We start from the raw sequence: 21,981 nt of genomic DNA on the forward strand, positions 1-21,981 counted from the left end.
CAGTAATTTCACATATAATCCTTCAAGAGAGGATAATTCAATTAACTAAATTGTACTGAAGCTCTTGTTTTAAGCTCCAAATAGGAAGGGATCTAGTAGGAAAAAATCTAAAAGAATAGTTTAGGAAAAAAAGTCCCTTTCTGAAAGTCTCACATTTTTACCCCCAACTTCCTCAAGTCTTGCATGGATCAATCCTATCAGTTCCGAAGAACTCAAAAAAGTCTACAAACTATATCTTACAACACATTCTCAAAAACATATTATGGCTTTCAAATTAACTTAATCTGGGGCGCCTAGGTGGCTCGGTCGGTTAAGCGTCCGACTTCGGCTCAAGCCATGATCTCGTGGTTCGTGGGTTCAAGCCCCGCGTCAGGCTCTGTGCTGACAGCTAGCTCAGAGCCTGGAGCCTGTCTTCAGATTCTGTCTCCCTCTCTCTCTGACCATCCCCTGCTCATGGTGTCTCTCTCTCTCTCAAAAATAAATAAAACATTTAAAGAAAATTTTTTTAAAGAATAAGTTTTTAAAAAAATTAATTTCATCCATTTATCTCTCTGATGAATACTATGGGACACCTGGGTGGCTCAGCTGGTTGAGTGTCCAACTTTGGCTCAAATCATGATTTCCAGGTTCGTGGGTTTGAGCCTTGCATCAGGCTCTGCATTGGTAGCACAGAGCCTGCTTGGGATTCTCCCTCTGCCTCTCTGCTCCTCCCCTGCTGTGCACACCCTCTCTAAATAAATAAATACATAAATAAATAAACTAAAAAAAAAGGGGGGGGGGTTAGAATACTGTAGCAGAGGTAGGTGATCTGGAATCAAATCTATTCTAAAAGAGACTGAGACGACCTTGACAACATTATACATGAAACTAGGTAGATAGAATGATGACTGGTAAAAAGACAGCTCAAAGCACATCCTGTATAACTGAGACTGAAAGTATGTCAACAAAGGGGACATGTTACAGATGTGCTTTCTGCATCACACAAATCTCAAAACCAGCCTGGGTTCTTATTCAAAGGCTTTTTGAAGAAAATTGCATCCTCTACATTGGTCTGATTCTGAAACTCAACTACAGCATCCTTATGCATCATCAAAAAACTACTCTTCATGACCTCAAGACACTATTAGCAAAACACAGTATGATATTCCTGGGCACTGGTAAAATAAACTCCCAATAGTCCTAAATTCCATGACTGACTTAAGCACTCCTCCCTGAACAAAATTCAAAGCTTTCTTTAAAAACAAATAGAGGGGCGCCTGGGTGGCTTAGTCGGTTAAGCGTCCGACTTCCGCTCAGGTCATGATCTCGCGGTTCGTGGGTTCGAGCCCCGCGTCGGGCTCTGTGCTGACTGCCGGCTCAGAGCCTGGAGCCTGTTTCAGTCTGTGACTCCCTCTCTCTCTGACCCTCCCCTGCTCATGCTGTCTCTCTCTCTCTGTCTCCTAGAAATAAATAAAACATTAAAAAAAAAAATTAAAAAATAAAAAATAAAAAATAAAAACAAATAGAAAAACAAACAACCTTAAAACAAGTTCCAATATATCCTGTTGTATACCAAAAATACAAAGCTATAAATGTCTAGAAATGCCCCCAAGGTATGTAATTACCGAAGCTAATTAACATTCTCTAAATTAAATATCCACTGCAATACTCAAGGGACTAGGGTCACCGAAAAAAAGAAAGGTAAGAGCAAATGAATCCCACCAAAAAGATAAAGTTCAGATATGTCTCTCTAATAAATAAAGAAAACAGGATTCTGAAATTAACCAATGAAACCTGCTGGGAGAAGAAAAATTATTATCAACCTCTAAGTGTCAACTAAAATGTAAAACTTTTTGTTGTTGTTATTCACTGGAAATTAATTGGGCTGGAGGCTCAGAACTGTGATAATGATTTGATAATAAAGATAACATGAAAGATCCTTTCATTTAAACGAAAAAGATGTTGTTTTAAAAAGAAAACACACTTGGGGCGCCTGGGTGGCTTAGTCGGTTAAGCGTCCGACTTTCGCTTGGGTCATGATCTCACGGTTCGTGGGTTCGAGCCCCGCGTCGGACTCTGTGCTGACTGCCAGTTCAGAGCCTGGAGCCTGTTTCAGTCTGTGACTCCCTCTCTCTCTGACCCTCCCCTGCTCACACTGTCTCTCTCTCTCTCTCCTAAAAATAAATAAAACATTAAAAAAAAATTTAAAAAAAAAAAAGAAAACACACTTTAAAAAAATCTATACTAAATCATCTTTTTCTATAAGATCGCTACACCAGAGTTGTGCCATATAAATTTACCTCTAATCCTCACTTACCTTTATCCTAACAAAGAATACAACTATGGGATCTTGGATAAAGAAGATTCAGTATTTTGTACAGTATAGTTTTTAGAGATTTGATTTCAAGCTCTGCCACTTACAAGCTGTGTGATCTTGGGCAAGTTACTTAATCTCTTGGTGCCTCGGTTTCCCTTATCTGTAAAACAAAGGTAACAATAACTATCTCATGGAACTGTAAAAATTAAATGGGTTAATATACAGGTAAAATGTTTATACACATGGAAAGCATTTAAATAAATGTTAGCTATTATTTTTGTTGTTGTTATTTAGTCTTCTCTAAACTAATAAAAGATCAGAGTTACTATTTTTAAAACTTGGAAGAATTAACACAGAAATAATATTATCTGTTTTATGGTTCCTCTGAAATTGAGGGAATGAATAGACGAAGTAGGCCCAGAGTGACATCAGGTTTTAAGGTCTCCAATATTTATTTTTCTCTTAGAGACAAATATGTTGGAATGCAATCTAAGATTCTTGTGTCAAAGGAATCAAGTTCCCTTTCTGCACCTACCAGGAAAATCAATGTACAGGAAACAAACAAGTAAATTATAATGTATTATGTTAAGTGCTAGCTAGAGCTGCTCACAAGGCTTAATGGGAATACAGGAAGCAGGCATTTAAATATCATACCAGAAGAAAGGCTTCCAGAAGGAAGGGATGTTTAAGCCTAATCCTCCAGGACAAATAGTATTTAGCCTAACAGAGAAGTGGAAAAACAAACCTAGATTCCATATTCACCAGCTGGATGAGTTGAGGAAAGTTACTTAATCTCTCTAAACCTCAGTTTCTTTATCTATAAAATGGGATGATGAAAATACTTTTTTTTTTTTGGAAGGCTGTGTGGAGATTAAATGAGATTATATATATATAATATATATATTATATATATATTATGTATATATATATTATGTGTATATATATATACAGTACTTAGAACACAGTGCCAGGAATAGAGTGAACCCAACAAATAGTATCATTAACACAGACATGTGGATCACCATGATGCTTTCTCAGATCAGCAACTATTGCATAAAGAAAGCTAGAGTATAAGGTGCTCACAGCAAAGTAGCTTGAGAAAAAAAGATAGAGATCCGTGGAAACAGGATCATAAAACATCTTGCATACTAACTAACGCTATGAGAAACTTGTAAAGGATTTTCAAAAGTGAGTTACATCATATTTCTATTTTAGAAACATTACTTTTGCTACAATGTGGATAGCTTAGAAAGAAGATGAAATAGAGGCAGAGACACCAGCTAGGAAAAAGAATTCTGACTACAGAATGAGGGGATTGTGACCCAAGAGGCATCAGGAGGTGAAATCACTAAGACTGAGTAACATATGAGATGTGTATGATGATTGTGTGAAAAGTATAAGACACTTAAGGGACTGGACAGAAAAGCAGCTTTGCAAATTATGGCCTGAATCCCCTGGAAATCTCTAAGACTTGTTTTTTCTGCAAGGTCAAAAGGACTTTTATAATATACTAAGGTCTTGTTTGCCCTTTTCACTGTCATCCTCTCAAAGGTATATGACAGTATTTTCCAGAAGATAAAGGACGTGTTATATCACAACCAACTGAATGAAAAGGCAGAGAAGATAATTCATCTGTGTTCTATTAACCCAAATATTAAATCAGATTTTTAAAAATGAAAAACATTTCTTATTAAATTTCTCATTAAATTTTATTGTTGCTGTTTTGATTTTTTTTCATAAAAGACTTGCTTTTATGTTAACATGTAACAGGTTATCATCTTAAAATGAATTAATAAGGGGTGCCTGGCAAAAATAAACTCAAAATGGATAAAGGACCTGAATGTGAGACAGGAAACTATCAACACCCTAGAGGAGAANTTAAAAAAATCCTATTATAAGGCAAAAAAAATAAGGGGTGCCTGGGTGGCTCAGTCGGTTAAGTGTCCAACTTTGGCTCAGGTCATGATCTCACAGTTCGTGGGTTCGAGCTCTGCATCGGGCTCTGTGCTGAGAGCTAGCTCAGAGCATGGAACCTGTTCCAGATTCTGTACCTCCCTCTCTCTCTGACCCTCCCCTGCTCACGCTGTCTCTCTCTCTCTCTCAGAAATAAATAAAACATTAAAAAATTAAAAATAAGTAAATAAAAATAAAATGAATTAATAAATGTTTTTAAAATTTCTCAGTTCTAATTTCCAATACACTAATATTGATAGCTATTACCAACCATAAACAAAAGCTCTTTTCAAGGTCTCAATAACTTTTAAGAGTGTGAAGAAATTCTAATACTAAAAGGTTTGAGAACAACTGGGGAAGATATTTTTACCGCTGAAATCAGAACACTAAAGGAGAAACCAGTTTGGAAAGAAAGATGATAAAGCTCAGTTTAACAATGGTAGGGGCACCTGGCAGGCTCAGTCGGAAGAGCATGCAACTCTTGATTTCAGGGTCGTGAGTTGCAGCTTGAGTGTAGAGATTAGTAAAATTATTTAATTTATTTTAAAAATAAATAAATAGGGGCACATGGCTAGCTCAGTCAGTAGAGTATGCAACTCTTGATCTCAGACTGTGAGTTCAAGCCCCACATTGGGCATGGAGCCTACTTAAAAATAAACAGACTGATTAATTAATTAATTAATTAATTAAAGCATGGTAAATGTGGGACTCTAGGCTGCCTTGACCCAGAAATCCCAAATCATCCTAAATAACACAGAAATTGATCTGAAGACTGGTAGAACAAACTCCACAAATAAAGGTAAAGAAGAAGCCACATGGAAGAAGGTAGGAAGTGTAGAGATGCAACTTCGGAGAGAAACAGAACCTGGTTACTACAGTGGGGAGGGAGGCGACTTTGAAGAGAAGGGAGAGAGACAGACTAACACATAGGACGGTGCACAGGAAAAACAAATCCCCACAGGTATTGGCTTAGAAAGTGAGAAGTGCCAAATTTCATGACTTTTGGCAGGGCTTTAAACCTAGGGTTTTAATTTTTTTTTAATGTTTTATTTATTTTTGAGACAGAGAAAGACAGTGTGAGCAGGGAAGGGTCAGAGAGAGAGGGAGACACAGAAATCTGAAACAGGCTCCAGGCTCTGAGCTAGTTGTCAGCACAGAGCCCAGTGTGGGGCTAGAACCCACTAACCATGAGATCATAACCTGAGCCGAAGTCGGATACTCAACAGACTGAGCCACCCAGGTGCCCCAAAATCTAGAGTTTTAAAGGTCACTGTGCTTGGCTCTTGAAGAGCTCCAAGGATATTGGGGCTGCTCTTAGAGAGAAGGCAGGGAAAAGAGCCTGTGGACATACAGCAGGGAAAGAGTGATCTAAAGAGCTCCCAGGGCACATAGTGGGGAGGTTATCTGCTCATCTCAGAGCATGTCCCAGAGAAGCAGTATTCACAGAGACCCCTCCAGGAACAAAGGAACTGACCAGTGCCATTTCCCTCCCCTGAACCTCAGCATAAGCACAGGGCCTCCTGCAGGAACCAGCCTAGCAATGACCCTAGCTCCCTAAGTTGCTTATGCCAAGCCCCTCCCCTGGCGCTCTGGTGGAACTGCCCCTCCTAGTCACATTTGGCTCAGTCCCAGCATGACAGACCACCTTCCCCAGAAGAGAGCCCAAACCCCTGCCAACACCACATCACCTGACCAGGAAGTTTTGCCAGGCATTGGTTCTGGTGGTGGTGGGAACAGGTCTCACTTCACAAGCAGACCAGAGCACACCTAGTTAAAATATGCCACAGTCAGGCCAAGGACCAAACACTGCCCACAACAGGCAAAGAGAGCCTCTCTAGACAAATGGCCTGAAGGATAAAGAAGCCAGGACACAACAGCAGAGCGCACAAAACATACACTGAAGACATTCTTGGAAGCACCAGGCCCTGAGGAACAGAGGACACTACACTGCAAGGCACTACAGGACCTCTTCTTTATAAAACAACTGCCCTCAAGAACAGCAGATGTAGGTGACTTTCCTAACACAGAGAAACAGGCACAGAGACTTAGACAAAATCAGAAATCAGAGGAATTTGCCCCAAATTAAAGAACAGAACAAGGCAACAACTGGAAATCTAAGTGAAACAGGTATAAGTAATGTGCCTGAAGGAGAATTTAAGGCAATAATCATAAGGATACTCACTGGACTTGATAAAAGAGTGGAGGGCATCAGTGAGACCATTCACACAGAGATAAGGAATAACAGAGTAGGGATAAAGGGCTCAATAAACAAATGAGAAACATGCTTGATGCAATGAACAACAAGTTAGGAAGAAGCAGAGGAACAAATTAATGACCTAGAAGACAAGTAATAGAAAGTAATAAAGCTGAACAAAAGACAGAAAAGAGAATTATGCGATACAAGAAAAGGCTTAGGAAACTCAGTGACTCCATCAAATGTAGTAACACTTGTATTATAGGAGTCTCACAAGAACAAAAGAGAGAAGAGGGGACAGAAAATGTATTTGAAGAAATAATACCTGAAAACTTCCCAAATCTGGGGAAGGAAACAGATACTTAGATCCAGGAGGCAGAGGGAACCACCAACAAAATCAACAAAAGCAGATCCAAGCCAAGACATATTGTGATTAAAATGGCAAAGTACTGGCTGGCTGGCTGGCTCAGTTGGTGGAGCATGCAACTCCTGATGTCAGGGTTGTGAGTTTAAGCCCCATGTTGGGTGTAGAGCTTACTTAAAATAAATTAATTAAATAATTAAATAATATAATAATAATAAATTAAATAAAATGGCAAAACATGGTGGATAAAGAAAAATATTAAAAGCAGCAAGACAAAAGAAGATAGTTGCATCTAAAGGAAAACCCATAAGCAGACAAAGAAAACCAGATAAAAACTAAAGAAGTTCATGACCACTAAACCAGCCCTGCAAGAAATAGTAAAGGGGACTCTGTGAATGGAAAAGGAAGACCAAAAGTATGAAGGCAGGAAACACAAAAGCAGTAAAAATGAGTATTTCTGTAAAAAATCAGTCATGGAACTGACAAAATAAAAGGATGTTAAATATGCCACCATAGACCTACAACATGGGCAGGAGTAAAGAATGGGTTCAAATTTAATTTATTTTTAAAACAGAATACGTGCATGCACACAGGAGGGGCAGAGAGAAAGGAAGATAGAATCCTACACAGGCTCCCCTCTCTCAGCTCAGAGCCTGATGCGGGGCTCAATCCCACAACCCTGGGATCATGACCTGAGCCAAAATCAAGAGTTGAACACCCAACCTACTGAGCCACCCAGGCACCCCAAGAATGGTTTCAAATTTAAACAACCATCAACTTAATATAGACTGCTATATGCAGAAGATGTCATAAACATAATAGTACCCACAGAGCAAAAACCATTAATAAAAATAAATCTAATAAATATGCAAAGAATAGAGAAAGAAATCCAAATCTATCACTACAGAAAACCAGCAAACCATGAAAAAGACAAGAAAGGATCAGAGAAAATCCTCAGACACAACACAAAACAAGTAATAAAAAGACAATAAATACATTTCTATCAATAATTACTCTGAAGGTAACAGGACTAAATGCTCTGGCTGAAGACAGATGGGGTAACAGAATGGATTTAAAAAAAAAAAAACAAAGATACATCTATATGCTGCTTACAATAGGTTAATTGTAGCAGACCTAAAGAAACCTGCAGATTGAAACTGAGGGGATGGAGAAGCATCCAGCATGCAAATGGATGTCAAAGAAGGCCGGAGTAGCAATACTTACATCAGACAAAATAAAATAGACTTTAAAACAAAGACTGTAACAAGAGGGGCACATGGGTGGCTTAGTCAGTTAAGTATTTGACTCTTGATCTCAGCTCAGGTCTTGATCTCAGTGTCATGAGTATATGAAAAACCCACAGCTAACACCATCCTCAAAGGGGAAAAGTTGAGAGCTTTTCACCTGAGTTCAGGAACAAGACATGTCCACTCTCCTCACTTTTATTCAACTTAGTACTAGAAGTCCTAGTCCCAGCAATCAGACAACAAAAAGAAATAAGGCATCCAAACTGGCAAGGAAGAAGTAAAACTTGCACTATTTGCAGATGACATGATACTATATAGAGAAAACCTGAAAAACTCTACCAAAAAACTGCTAGAACTGATAAATGAATTCAGAAAAGTCACAGGATACAAAATTAATGTGCAGAAATCTGTCGCATTTCTATACACCAATAATGAAGTGGCATAAAGAGACATCAAGAAAACAATTCCATTAATAACTGCACCAAAATTAATAAGATCCAAAGAAATAAAACTAACCAAAGAGGTGAAAAAGCTGTACTCTGAAAGCTGTAAAACACTGATGAAAGAAATTCAGGACGACACAAAGAAATGGAAAGACATTCCATGCTCATGGGTTGGAAGAACAAATACTGTTAAAGTGTCTATACTGCCCAAAGCAATCTACACATTTAATGCAATCTCTATCAAAATACCAACAGTACTTGGGGTGCCTGGCTGGCTCAGTTGGTAGGGCATGAGACTCTTGATCTCGGGGTTGTGAGTTCAGCCCCACATTGGGTATAGAGATTACTTTAAAAAATAAAAATCTTGGGGTGTCTGGGTGGCTTAGTCAGTTAAGTGTCAGACTTTGGCTCAGGTCATGATCTCGCGGTTTATGAGTTCGAGCCCCACATTGGGGCTGTTAGCTCGGAGCCTACTTCAGATCCACTGGCCCCCTCTCTCTCTGCCCTTCTCCCACTCATCCTGTTTCAAAAATAAATAAACATTAAAATAAATAAATAAATTTTAAAAATTAGAATCTTAAAAAAAATATCAACAGCATTTTTCACAGAACAAACAATCTTAAAATTTGTATGGGACCCCAAAAGACCCCAAATAGCCAAAACAATCTTGAAAAAGAAAAGCAAAGCTGGAGGCATCACAATTCTAGGCCTCAAGTTGTTTTATAAAACTACAGTAATCAAACAATATGAAACTGGCACAGAAACAGACATATAGAACAATAGTACAGAACAGAAAATCCAGAAATAAACTCACAGTTATACGGGTCAATTAATCTTAGACAAAGCAGGAAGGAATATCCAATGGGAAAGACAATGTCTCTTTAACAAATGGTATTGGGAAAACGGGACAGCAATATGCAAAAGAATGAAACTGGACCACTTTCTAACACCATACACAAAAATAAATTCAAAATGGATTAAAGGTCTAAATGTGAGACTTGAAACCATAAACATCCGATAAGAGAACACAGGCTATAATGTCTCTGACATCAGCCATAGCAACATTTTTCTTACATAGGTCCCCTAGGACAAAAAAACCCCAAAAGCATAAATAAATATATAAATAAATATCTTCTACACAGTGAAGGAAACAATCAACAAAACCAAAAGGCAACCTATGGAAGGGGAGAAGATATTTGCAAATGACACATCCGATAAAGGGTTAGTATCCAAAATACATAAAGAATTTACATGAACTCAACACCCAAAAAATTAGAAATCCAATTAAAAAGAATACATGAACAGACATTTCTCCAAAAAAGACATACAGATGGCCAACAGATATATAAGAAGATGCTCATTATCACTAATCATCAGGGAAATGCAAATCCAAACTACAATGAGATATCACCTCACACCGGTCAGAATGGCTACAATCAATAATACAGGAAATAATAGGTATTGGTGAGGATGTGAAAAAAAGAAATCCTCTTCCACTGCTGGGGATTCAATGTTGTACTGGTATAGTCACTGTGAAAAACAGTATGGTGGTTCCTCAAAAAGTTAAAGAAACCCTATGATCCAGCAACTGCACCACTGGGTATTTACCCACATAATACAGAAATGCTAATTTAAACAGACACATGCAGGGAAGCCTAGGTGACTCAGTCAGCTAAGCATACAACTTCAGCTCACAAAATGATCTCATGGTTCATCTGTTCAAGCCCTGCATTGAGCTCTCTGCTGTCATCAGAAAGCCCACTCTGGATCCTTTGCCCCAACCCCCGCCCCTCCCCAGCTCACACACTCACACTCTCTCTCTCTCTCAAAAAAAATACAAATAGGGGCACCTGGGTGGCCCAGTCAGTTGAGTATATGATTTTGGCTCAGGTCATGATCTCATGATTCATGAGTTCAAGTCCCACACTGGGCTTGCTGCTGTCAATCTGTCAGCACAGAGCCCACTTCAGATCATCTGTCTCTCTCTCTCTCTACCCCCTCAAATAAATAAGTATTAAAAATAATAACAACAATAATAAACATGTTAAAAGGGGCACATGCACCCCTATTTTTATAGCAGCATTATTTACAACAGCCAAGATGTGGAAGTAGCCCAAGTATTCATCAAATGATGAATGCATAAACTGTGGCATATATACAATGGAATATTCAGCCATAAAAAAGAAAATCTTTCCATTTGCAATGATATGGATGGAGCTAAAGAGTATAATGCTAAGTGAAAAAAGTAAGGCAGAGAAAACAAATCCATAAGATTTCACTCATGTGGAATTTAAGAAATAAACAAGGAATGGGAAAAAGAGAGAGACAAAAAGAAACAGTCTCTTAACAATAGAGAACAAACTGATGGTTACCAGAGGGGAAGAGGTGGGGGAATGGATGAAATAGGTGATGGAGATTAAGAAGTGCACTTGTCTGGGGGCAGCTGGGTGGCTCAGTCAGATACAAACCAACTTCAGCTCAGGTCATGATCTTGCAGGTAGTAGGTCTGAGCCTCACATTAGGCTCAGTGCTGACAATTTACAGCCTAGATTCTGCTTCAGATTCTGCATTTCCCTCTCTCTCTCTGCCCTTCCCTCGCTCTTGTTGTCTCTCAAAAATGAATAAATGTTTAAAAAAAAAAGTGGGGCACCTGGGTGGCTCTGTTGGCTAAGCATCTGACTTCGGCTCAGGTCATGATCTCACAGTTCGTGAGTTTGAGTACAAGCCTCACACCAGGCTCTCTGCTGTCAGCATGGAGCCTGCTTCAGATCCTGTCTCCTTCTCTCTCTGTCCCTCCCTGGCTCATGTTTTCTCTCTGTCTCAAAAATAAATAAAAATATTAAAAAAAAATTTTTTTAAAGCGCACTTGTTGGGGCACCTGGCTGGCTTAGTCAGTGCAGCATGCAGCTCTTGATCTCAGAACTGTAAGTTGGAGTCCCACACTGGGTATAGAGATCACTTAAAAATAAAAATCTTAAAAAATAATAAGAAGAAGAACACTTGTCCTGATGAGCACCAAGTAATTAAATTAAAAAGATGAAATATTAAAATAAAACATGGTAAATGTGATGTGCCCATCAGCTGACTAATCACAGTGTCCAATAAGCAGTACACTGATGAGACTGGATATCTCTACAACGAAACTGTGATAGAAGTTGAAACCTTGGATTTTAAAGGAAGAGTACATGGTGAGAATAGTGGAATATTAGTAGCAAAGAGAGACAGAGAGGTAAGCAGAGACTTCAGGACACACCAATATTTAAAGAATAACAAGACGCAGGTACCTGGGTGGCTCAGTCATTTGAGTGTCCAACTCTTCATTTTGGCTCAGGTCATGATCTCACAGTCCGTGGGTTTGAGCCCTGTGTTGGGCTCTGTGCTGACAGTGCAGAACCTGCTTGGGATTCTCTCTCTCTCCCTCTCTCTCTGCCCCACTTGCCTGCTTTCTCTCTCAAAATAAACAAACTCAAAAATAATAAGAATAAAGAAGAGGTAGAGGACTCCATACAGAGAAAAAGGAAAGTTGTAAAAATTAGAAATAAAATTGAAAAGTTAAAAGCATATATCACCAGCTATCAGTTACAAAGAGAAAAAGCTGGTCAGGGCTTTGAAGTAAAGCAAAAAATCATCCAATGTTAGTAATGGCAGGGAAAAATACAATAGATAAATCAGCATCAACTCCAAAATCTCAATTCAGGCAAGTGTTTCAATCTCCTCTCATATAATACTTTTTTATTTTTAAAATTTTTTTATGTCTTTATTTTATTTTGAGAGACAGAGAGTGAGCAGGGGAAGGGCAGAGAGAGAGGGAGACACAGGATCTGAAGAAAGCTCCAGGCTCTGAGCCCTCAGCACAGAGCTCAACGCGGGGCTCGAACCCACAGACTGTGAGATCATGACCTGAGCCAAAGTCAGACGCTTAACCAACTGAACCACCCAGGCGTCCCAGTACTTTTTTCTTATCAGAGTCACTTATAAACAATACAAAGATTTCAGGTTCTTCTTCTTTGCCTTCTTTGTTCCCCCCTCCAGAGAAAATTCAAACAAGTAAGAAAACAAGTAAGAAAAGGATGGGGATGGAAAGACCCTGGATGAAATAAAAAAGGGAGGTGGCCGAAGCAGTGACTCAATGAAGAGGCACTCATTCATCCAGTTCATTCTCGCTGAGTCACCAGTCTGTGCAAGGCATCATGACAGGAACTGTTAAAAAATAGCTTACTAATATCACTATGCCCTGGGTTCATCAGCTGAAGTGATCAACTGGAAAGAGAAACAAAACTTTCCTAGTAAGACTGGCACAAGAAGAAGCTGCTCTACCCCAAAGGAGGCTCTAGCAGGTAACCAGAGCTCAAAGTCACCTATTACTGAGATGTGTCCCAATTCCATAAAATAACTCCAAAGAAATGTTTTCTTCAATGTTTGAGAACTATGTGATCCTGCAGCAATACTATTTCTGGGTTTTTACATAGATAACGGTAGCTTTGAAATGCAGAGATAAATCTTTAAGAAATTCTAGTATATTTTTATCAAATCATCATAAATGCTAATGTAAGCCCTAAAACTAATAATAAAAGTTAAGGGAGAATTACCTAACTAGATGCACTTTGGCTGGAAAGGCTGCTTTAACTGGTCAACTCTACCCTTTAAATATAGGGAAATATGATTTTATAAATATAACCATTCTTTCGAGAAAAGGACTTGATGGATAAGAATAGAGAAAAGGCATATGAAAGCCAGAATCTAGCTTAACATCCAAAGAGAACCTTGAACAAGAAAGGATATATTATCACACACAAGCTGTCACTAAAATCTTTTCACACCATCATCTTGTGCTATGGCAGCTAACCTATTTCTAGCTCTAAGCCTGTATCTGATTGATTTGCAAACTTTTGGAAGTAGCTGGGCTTCAACAGACACCGAACAACATCAGAAGTATCTTTTTGTCTGAATTATATTTAGCCTCCATTCCCCCCTCTTTTTCTGTTTAAGAACTTGAGAAAGGAAGGAATTGTTAGACACTAGTTACTAACAACAGGTGTTCCTAATGTTCTTGAAAGATTTGGCCATGGAAAGGGAGGGGAGGGGGATTTCATTCCTAACTAACATGAAGTACCAGAGATCATATTTACCTTCCAGGCAGACAAGAAATAAAAAACGGGTAAAAGAGTGCTTTTTAAGACAATGGACATCAGACAATAAAAGACAGTGATTCCTGAGAAATGGAAAACAAATACAGTAGGCCCCATGCTTGATGCCTGGAGAGTGCTTCTAAGTAATGTCAAAAAAGGGGGGAAGCCGAGCAGCAACCTGGGAAGAGTCCAACATGCTCTCTGAGTGGAAAGTGGAAGTCTGAGAAAGCAAAGAAGTCTAGAGTTCACAGAAGAGTATGCCACAAACTGGAGAAAATACTTGCATATCTAACAAAGGAACTGTATCTAGAACATATAAAGAGAATACATAAACTCTCAAAACTTGAACAATTAGAAAATGAGCAAAAGACATAAGCATACATGTTCAAAATCACTAGCCATTAGGGAAATGCAAATTAAAACCACACTGAGATATCCATCATACCTATCATAATGGCTAACATAAATGTTGCAAGAATGCAGAAAAACTAGATAGTTCATACATAGCTGATGGGAATACAAAATGGTACAGACACTCTAGAAGACAGTTTGGCAGTTTCTTTTACAATGAAATATGTAATTACCTTACCACCCAGCAACCGTACTCTTGGGCATTTATCACAGAAAAATAAAAACTTATGTTTACACAAAAACCTATACATGAATGTTCGTAGCTTTATTCATAATGGCCCAAAACTGGACCCATCACCTGTCTTTCAACAGATGAATGCTTAAATAACCTTGGGACAGCCATACCACATAATATGACTCAGCCATTTGTACTCCAAAAAAGGGTACAAACTACTGACACATACAACACTTTGGATGGATCTCAAGGGAATTATGCTGAGTAGGAGAAAAAGTCAATCTCAAGAGGTTATGTATGATATGATTCCATTTAATTAACATTTTGAAATCACAATATTAGAGAGTTGAAGAACAGATTAGTAATTGCCAGGGTTACAGGTTCCTGAATGGGGTGGAGGGAGGTGGATGTGCTTATAAAAGGGCAACAGGAAGGATTCTTCTCGGAATGGAACTGTTCTATATCTTGATGGTGGTTGTGGATACAAAAATTTATACAAGATGAAATTCCACAGAGCTTCCCCCAAAATACACATGCATGCAGAGAGAGGAGTGCATGTCAAATCTACAGACACTGTAGATGTATCAATATTAATTTCCTGCTTTTGATATGGTACTACAGCTACAGAAGCTGTCACAATGGGGAGAAATTGGGTGGAAAGCACATGGAATATTGCTGTATATTTTCCCCAACTTCCTGTATATTGTACTTATTTCACAATGAAAAGTTAAGATAAATGAGAAATGATAGATTATAAAATTAGTAAAGAAAGACATTTAGAGGGGCGCCTGGGTGGCTTAGTCGGTTAAGCGTCCGACTTTCGCTTAGGTTATGATCTCGTGGTTCGTGGGTTCAAGCCCCGCGTCGGACTCTGTGCTGACTGCCAGCTCAGAGCCTGGAGCCTGTTTCAGTCTGTGACTCCCTCTCTCTCTGACCCTCCCCTGCTCACGCTGTCTCTCTCTCGCTCCTAGAAATAAAATAAAATAAAATAAAACATTAAAAAAAAAAGAAAGACATTTAGAAAATTATAACTATATTCCATATGTGTAAAAATTTAAAGGAAAAAGTAAGCATGTTAGGTAGAAGAAGTAAAAAATCTGAAATGGTAAAGATAAAAATACACTACATAAGATTAATAGCAGACCAAAAACTGCAACAGAACAAATCAGGGGGAGAAAATACAAAAACACAGCAACAGAAACCAACCAAAACAAAACCTAGAAAGAAAAAAGACACTGACATAAAATGAACAAAGCATAAGTGAACTGTAGGACAAATCTAAATTGCCTAATATATGGGTCAGTGGCATTTCCAAATAAAAGACAGGGGGAAAATACTTTTTAAAAAATGTTTAATGTTCATTTATTTTAGAGAGACAGAGAGAGACCGCGTGAGCAGGGGAAGGTCAGAGAGAGAGGGAGACACAGAATTTGAGGCAGACTCCAGACTCTGAGCTGTCAGCACAGAGCCTAACACAGGGCTCGAACCCACAAGCCATGAGATCATGACCTGAGCCAAAGTCAGGTGCTTAACAGATGGAGCCACCCACCCTGTTTCTTTTTAAAGTTTATTTATTCTGAGATAGAGAGCGTGAGTGAAGAGGGGTAGGGACAGAGAGACAGAATCCCAAGCAGGATCTACACTGTCAGTACAGAGCCCTACATGGGGCTCAAACTCACAAACTGTGAGATTATAACCTGAGACAAAATCAAGAGTCAGATGCTTAACCAACTGAGCCACCCAGGCATCCCCAAAATAAATAAACTTAAAAAAAAATTCACTCTCTCCTTCCCCCACTCATGCTCTCTCAGAAAGAAAGAAAGAAAGAAAGAAAGAAAGAAAGAGACTATGACTAAAGAATTAAGGAAAAGTATGAGAACAATACCTATTTTTAAATATTTTTTAATGCTTATTTATTTTTGAGAGAGAGCGAGCGTGCACAGCAGGGAAGGAAAAGAGAGAGAAAGAGGGAGACCGAGAATCCAAAGCGGGCTCTGCACTGTCACGGAGACCCTGATGAGGAGCTCGCTTAAACTCACAAGCCCTACGATCATGAACTGAGCCAAAGTTGGACGCTTAACCAACGGAGCCACCCAGCCATCCCTGAACAATGTCTAACCTGAAACAGAATATTAATAAAAGACAGAAATTATAAAAAGGGAACCAAATAAAAATTTTGGAGTTGGAAAGTACAACAATAAAAATGAAAAACATAAGAAGAGGGGTGCCTGGGTGGCTTAGTTGGTTGAGCGTCCGACTTTCGCTTAGGTCATGATCTCGCGGTTCGTGGGTTCAGGCCCCGCGTCGGGCTCTGTGCTGACTGCCAGCTCAGAGCCTGGAGCCTGTTTCAGTCTGTGACTCCCTCTCTCTCTGACCCTCCCCTGCTCACGCTGTCTCTCTGTCTCTCTCTCCTAGAAATAAAGAAAAAAAAAAAAGAAAAACATAAAAAGAAGGGTTTGACACAAGATCTGAGCAGGCAGAAGAATCAACAAACTTGAAGCTAGGTCAATTAGCAATATCCAGTCTGGGGCCACCTGACTCATGATTTCAGGAGTTGTGAGTTTGAGTAATCTCTAAATAAATAAAAATTTGTGGTACCTGGGTGGCTCACGTAGCTGAGCATTTGACTCTTGATTTAAGCTCAGGTCATAATCTCATAGTTTGTGAGATGGAGCCCCGCATCAAGGTCTGCAATGACAGTACAGAGTCTGCTTAGGATTCTCTTTCCCTATCTGCCCCTCCCCCACAGGCGTATGCTCACACTCTCTCTAAATAAATAAAGTTAAAACTTAAATTAAATTAAAACCTAAAAAAAAAGATAGCTATGGCAATGAGGCAATAAGAAGAAAGAAAAGACATTCAGTTTGGATAAGAAGTAAAACCTTTTCTATTTGCACATGACATAATTTTATACATAGAAAATCTTGAGAAATCAGGATGCCTGGATAGCTCAGTCGGTACATGTGACTCCTGATTTCAGGGTTGTGAGTTCAAGCCCCATGCTGGGCATGTAGCCTACCTTAAAAAGAAAAAAAAAAGATCCTAAGGAATCCACTAAAAACAAACAAGTTCAGCAAAGTTGCAGGATACAAAGTCAATATGCAAAACTGAACTGTATTTCTATAAACAGACAATGAATATTCCAAATATGAAATTAAGCAAAAACTTCCATTTACAGTAGTAACAAAAGTAATAAGATACTTAAGTATAAATTTAACAAAAAAAGTATAATAGAGAAGGGTTAAAAAAAAGTGTAAGGCTTATACATTAAAAATTATAAACTATCATTGACAGAAATTAAAGACCTAATAAGGGGGAAGATGTCCCATGTTCATGGACTGAAAGATTTAATATTGCCTAAGTGGTAACACTTCCCAAACTGATCTACAGATTCACAGCAATCCCTATCAAAATCCTAGCTGGCTTTTTTTAAGCAATTGACAATAAGATCTTAAAATTCATAGGGAAATGCAAGGGACCCAGAATAAACAACATAATCTTTTTTTCTAAGTAATCTCTACACCCAATATAGGGCTCAAATTCATGACTCTGAGATCAAGAGTCACATGGTCTAGCAAATAAGCCACCCAGGTACACCAAACAATATGATCTTGAAAAAGAAAAAAAAAATTGGAAGACTCAAATTTCCCAATTTCAACTTAACAACCAAAGCTGCAGTAATCAAAACAGTGTTGTAGTGGAACAGAATAGAAAGCCCAGAAATAAACTTTTACATTTATGGTCAACTAATTTTCAAACAAGGCGGCCAAGATAATCAAATAGGCTAAGGACAGTCTTTTCAACAAACGGTGCTCAGACAAGTGACAGCTACACATAAACGAATAAAGTTGGAACCATACTTCACATCATACATAAAAACTAACTCAAAATAGAACGCAGACTAGCTCGAAATAGAATGCAGTTCTTTAGCTGTAAGAACTACAACTAAAAAACTCAAAATAAACACAAGAATAAATCTTCATGACCTTGAGAAACACCTGGATGGTTCAGCCAGTTGAGCTTCTGACTCTTAATTTTGGCTCAGGTCATGATCTCACGGTTCCTGGGATTAAGCCCCACTTCAGGTTCCATGTTGACAGCATGGGGTTCTCTCTATCCCTCTCTCTTTGTTCTATCCCACTTGCGCATGTGCTCTCACTCAAAATAATCATTTATTTTAAGAAAATCTTCATGACCTTGGGTTAGGCAGAATTTTCTCAGACACAACACTAAAAGCATAAGGAATAAAAGAAAAAATAGATCAGTGGACTTCATCAAAGTTAAAACTTTTGCAGGTGAACAATACCATCAAGAAAGTGAACTCAAAGACAACTCACAGAATAAGAAAAAATATTTGCAAATCATGTATAGAATAAGGAACTTGTATCCATAATAAAGAACTCTTACAACTCAATAAAAAAGGCAAAGGATTTAAATATACATTTCTCCAAAAAAAAAAAAAAAAAAATACAAATGGCCAGTAAGTACAGGAAAAGTTGCTCAACATTCTTAGTCATCAGGGAAATGTAAATAAAACCATAATGAAATTACTTGATACCCACTAAAAAGGCTAGAATCAAAAAGATAGAAAATAAGTTTAGTGAGGATAGACAAATTGGACCCTTAAACATTGCTAGTGGGAATGTAAAATTATGCAGCCACTGTGGAAGCAGTTTTACCTTTCTTCAAAAAGTTACCATATGATCCAGCAATTACACTCCTAGATATATACCCAAAAGAAATGAAAACATATGTCCACACAAAAACTTATAAATATATGTTCACAGTACCCAAAAAGTAGAAATATACCAAATGTCTACCAACTGACGAATGGATAAACTGAATGTGATATATCCACACAATGGAATACTATTCAGCCATAAAAAGGAACGAAAGTCCTGATCCATGTTACAACTTGGATGAGTCTGGAAAACATGCTAAATGAAAGAAGCCAGACATAAAACGTTCGCATATTGCCTGATTCTTTTTAGAAGATATATACAGACAAGGTAAATCCATAGAGACAGAAAGCAAATTAGAGGTTACCAGCTAAGGGGGGAAGGGGAGGAGAATGAGGAGTGATTATTTAATAGTATGGGGTGGTTTACAGAATGATGAAGATGTTTTGAAACTAGAGAGAGCTAGTAGTTGCACAACATCATAAATACACTAAATACCACTGAACTGCATACTAAAATTGTTAATTGTAAGTAATGTGAATTTCACTATAGAAAAAAAGAAAAAAGAAGGGCTTCTCGGTGGCTCAGTTAGTTAAGCGTCCAACTTCGGCTCAGGTCATGATCTCACAAGTCATAGGTTCGAGCCCCAAGCTGGGCTCTGTGCTGACAGCTCAGAGCCTGGAGCCTGCTTCAGATTCTGTCTCTCTCTCTGTCCCTCCCCCCAACTCTCTCTCTCTCAAAAATAAACAAACATTAAAAAAAGAGAGAAATTAACTTAGGAGGGGAGAAAAGCAGAAGTCCATAACAGAATTTGTACACAAATATTCATAGCATAACTTTATTTTTAATTGCCAAAAACTGGAAACAATCCAAATGTGCATCATCAAAACACAAACAAATAAACAAATTATGCTATAGCTATATGATGGATTGCTACTCAGAAATAAAAATGAACTACTGATTCATGCATCAACAGAGATGAGTCTCAAAATAATTATGCTTAGTAACAAAAGTCAAACCAAAAATAAATGTAAGAGTAAATTCTTTATAATTCCATCTATATAAAAGTCTAGACAATGCAAACTCTTCTACAGTGACAGAAAGTTGATCAGTGGTTGCTTGGAGACCACAGAAGTTGAGGAAAGGATTAAAAATGGGGATAAGGAGGGGCATCTGGGTGAGGATCTAACTTTGGCTCAGGTCAGAATCTCACAGTTCGTGAGTTTGAGCCCCCTTCCAGGCTCTGTGCTGACAGCTCAGAGCCTAGAGCTTGCTTTGGATTCTCTCTCTCTCTCCCTCTCTCCACAATAAACAAACATTAAAAAAAAAATTTTTTAATGGGCATAAGGAAACTTGTAGGGGTGATGTATATGTTCATTATCTTAACTATGGTAACAGCTTCATGAGTTAATAACACATATGTCAAAACTTGATAAACTATACACTTTTAATATGTACAGTTTACTCTATGTTAATTATGGCTCAAGATCATTTTCAAAAAAGACAGGGAAACAGGACATAGGGCAATGTACTCATGCTGGCCACTCAGTAACTGATAAGGGAGTAAAGGCAACAGTCTACTGTGCTCAATAATTGTGCAAACAATTGGCAAAACTCAACATGGAGAGCCACTCAGAATAGCATATAAATTTGAAATTCTTAAATCTACAAATAATTCTGTTAACCAACATTATAATTTCAGAGATGTTCAGTCTTCATTTTTGACTGGTTTTCAGTTGGTAGTGCTAAAAACTCTCCCAGTTATGGCAAGTACAACTATTAGTATGATCTGTAAATAAACATTTAGATATACCAGAAAAGCTCCTCCAGGAAGCCCAAATAAGGTTCCTTAAAGCTAAAATACCTGTGAACAGTAGCTCAAGTGCACCAAAAACAACAGAAAAGATTCTTATTATCTATTTTCTATCTTATTATATATACTAATAAGCTTTTTAAAATTCCTCATTATTATCTATTAACTTTTGTAAGACAAAGTAAATATCTATTTCATAAGGTAATAGATATTTACTCAGATAAATTTAAGCTACTTCAAGGTTTATTATCTACTTCTAAAAAGTCAGAAAAGGGGCACCTGGGTGGCTCAGTCGGTTAAGCATCCAACTTCAGCTCAGGTCATGATCTTGCCATTGTGGGTTCGAGCCCCACATTGGGCTCTGTGCTGATAGCTAGCTCAGAGTCTGGAGCCTGCTTTGGACTCTTTGTCTCCCTCTCTCTGACCCTCCCCTGATCACGCTGCCCCCCTCTCTATCAGAAAATAAAACATTAAAAAAAATTTTTTTTAAGTCAGAAAAGCTTTAAAGTTAAAACTCTAAATTGTGGGGGCGCCTGGGGTGGATCAGTCGGTTAAGCGTCTGACTTCACCTCAGGTCATGATTCAACATTTGTGGGTTTGTGCCCCGCGCTGGGCTCTGTGCTAACAGCTCAGAGCCTGGAGCCTGCTTCAGATTCTGTGTCTCCCTGTCTCTCTACCCTTCCCCCACTCATGCTCTGTCTCAATTATAAATAAACATTAAAAAAAATTTAAAAACCTTCTAAATTGTGTTAACTAACTAGAATTTAAATTAAAAACTGAAGGGGAAAAAAACACTCTAAATTGGATTTTTCTTTACCAAAAAGTATGTCCATTGTTTTAAAGACAAAAATAAATAAATAAAGACAGACAAAAAGTATGATATATTCACTAGTGGGAAGAAGTTATGGATATGAGGGTGAAATTCAGTCAGTCAAAACCACTTTAGGTTCATGTATTTATGACAGGTGAGAAATGACACATCCAATCCAAGCTACCATCATCTCTTACTTCAACTACAGCAGTAGGCTTTTTTATTTCTTAATTCAAGTGAACTCAATCTTCGTATACTCTAGAGTCTCAGTTCCCTCACCTATTAAATGGGCACAATAACACTTCCAACCTCGTGAGGTTGTGTGACAATTAAATAAGAATACAGGTATAGCACTTAGTTTGTTGCCTAGCGCACAGAAAGTGCTCTATAAATGTTACCTATTATTACCTGAATAAATGTTCAGCCTCCATGAGTCCAGTGCTGGAATGGCATCACATATAAGAAA

At 38.2% G+C, this 21,981-nt stretch overlaps 1 protein-coding gene across 3 annotated transcripts in view; it reads right to left on the reverse strand.

Annotated features, from left to right (window-relative positions):
* R3HDM2 (R3H domain containing 2) overlaps nt 1-21,981 on the reverse strand; it is a 119,016-nt gene extending 97,035 nt beyond the window's left edge. Inside the window, exons 1-2 of one of the 3 annotated variants that reach the window (XM_077757546.1) lie at nt 21,924-21,981; nt 2,401-2,456 (exon numbers count right to left, since the gene is read on the reverse strand). The gene's annotated coding sequence lies outside the window, so the exon portion shown is untranslated. Of the gene's footprint in view, nt 1-2,400; nt 2,457-16,810; nt 16,881-21,923 lie in introns of those variants that run through there. The other 2 variants (XM_077757547.1, XM_077757548.1) reach the window with 2 other exon arrangements.

This window comes from Crocuta crocuta, unplaced genomic scaffold (assembly GCF_008692635.1).
Source record: "Crocuta crocuta isolate KB4526 unplaced genomic scaffold, BGI_CrCroc_1.0 scaffold549, whole genome shotgun sequence".
Taxonomy (NCBI): Eukaryota; Metazoa; Chordata; class Mammalia; order Carnivora; family Hyaenidae; genus Crocuta; species Crocuta crocuta.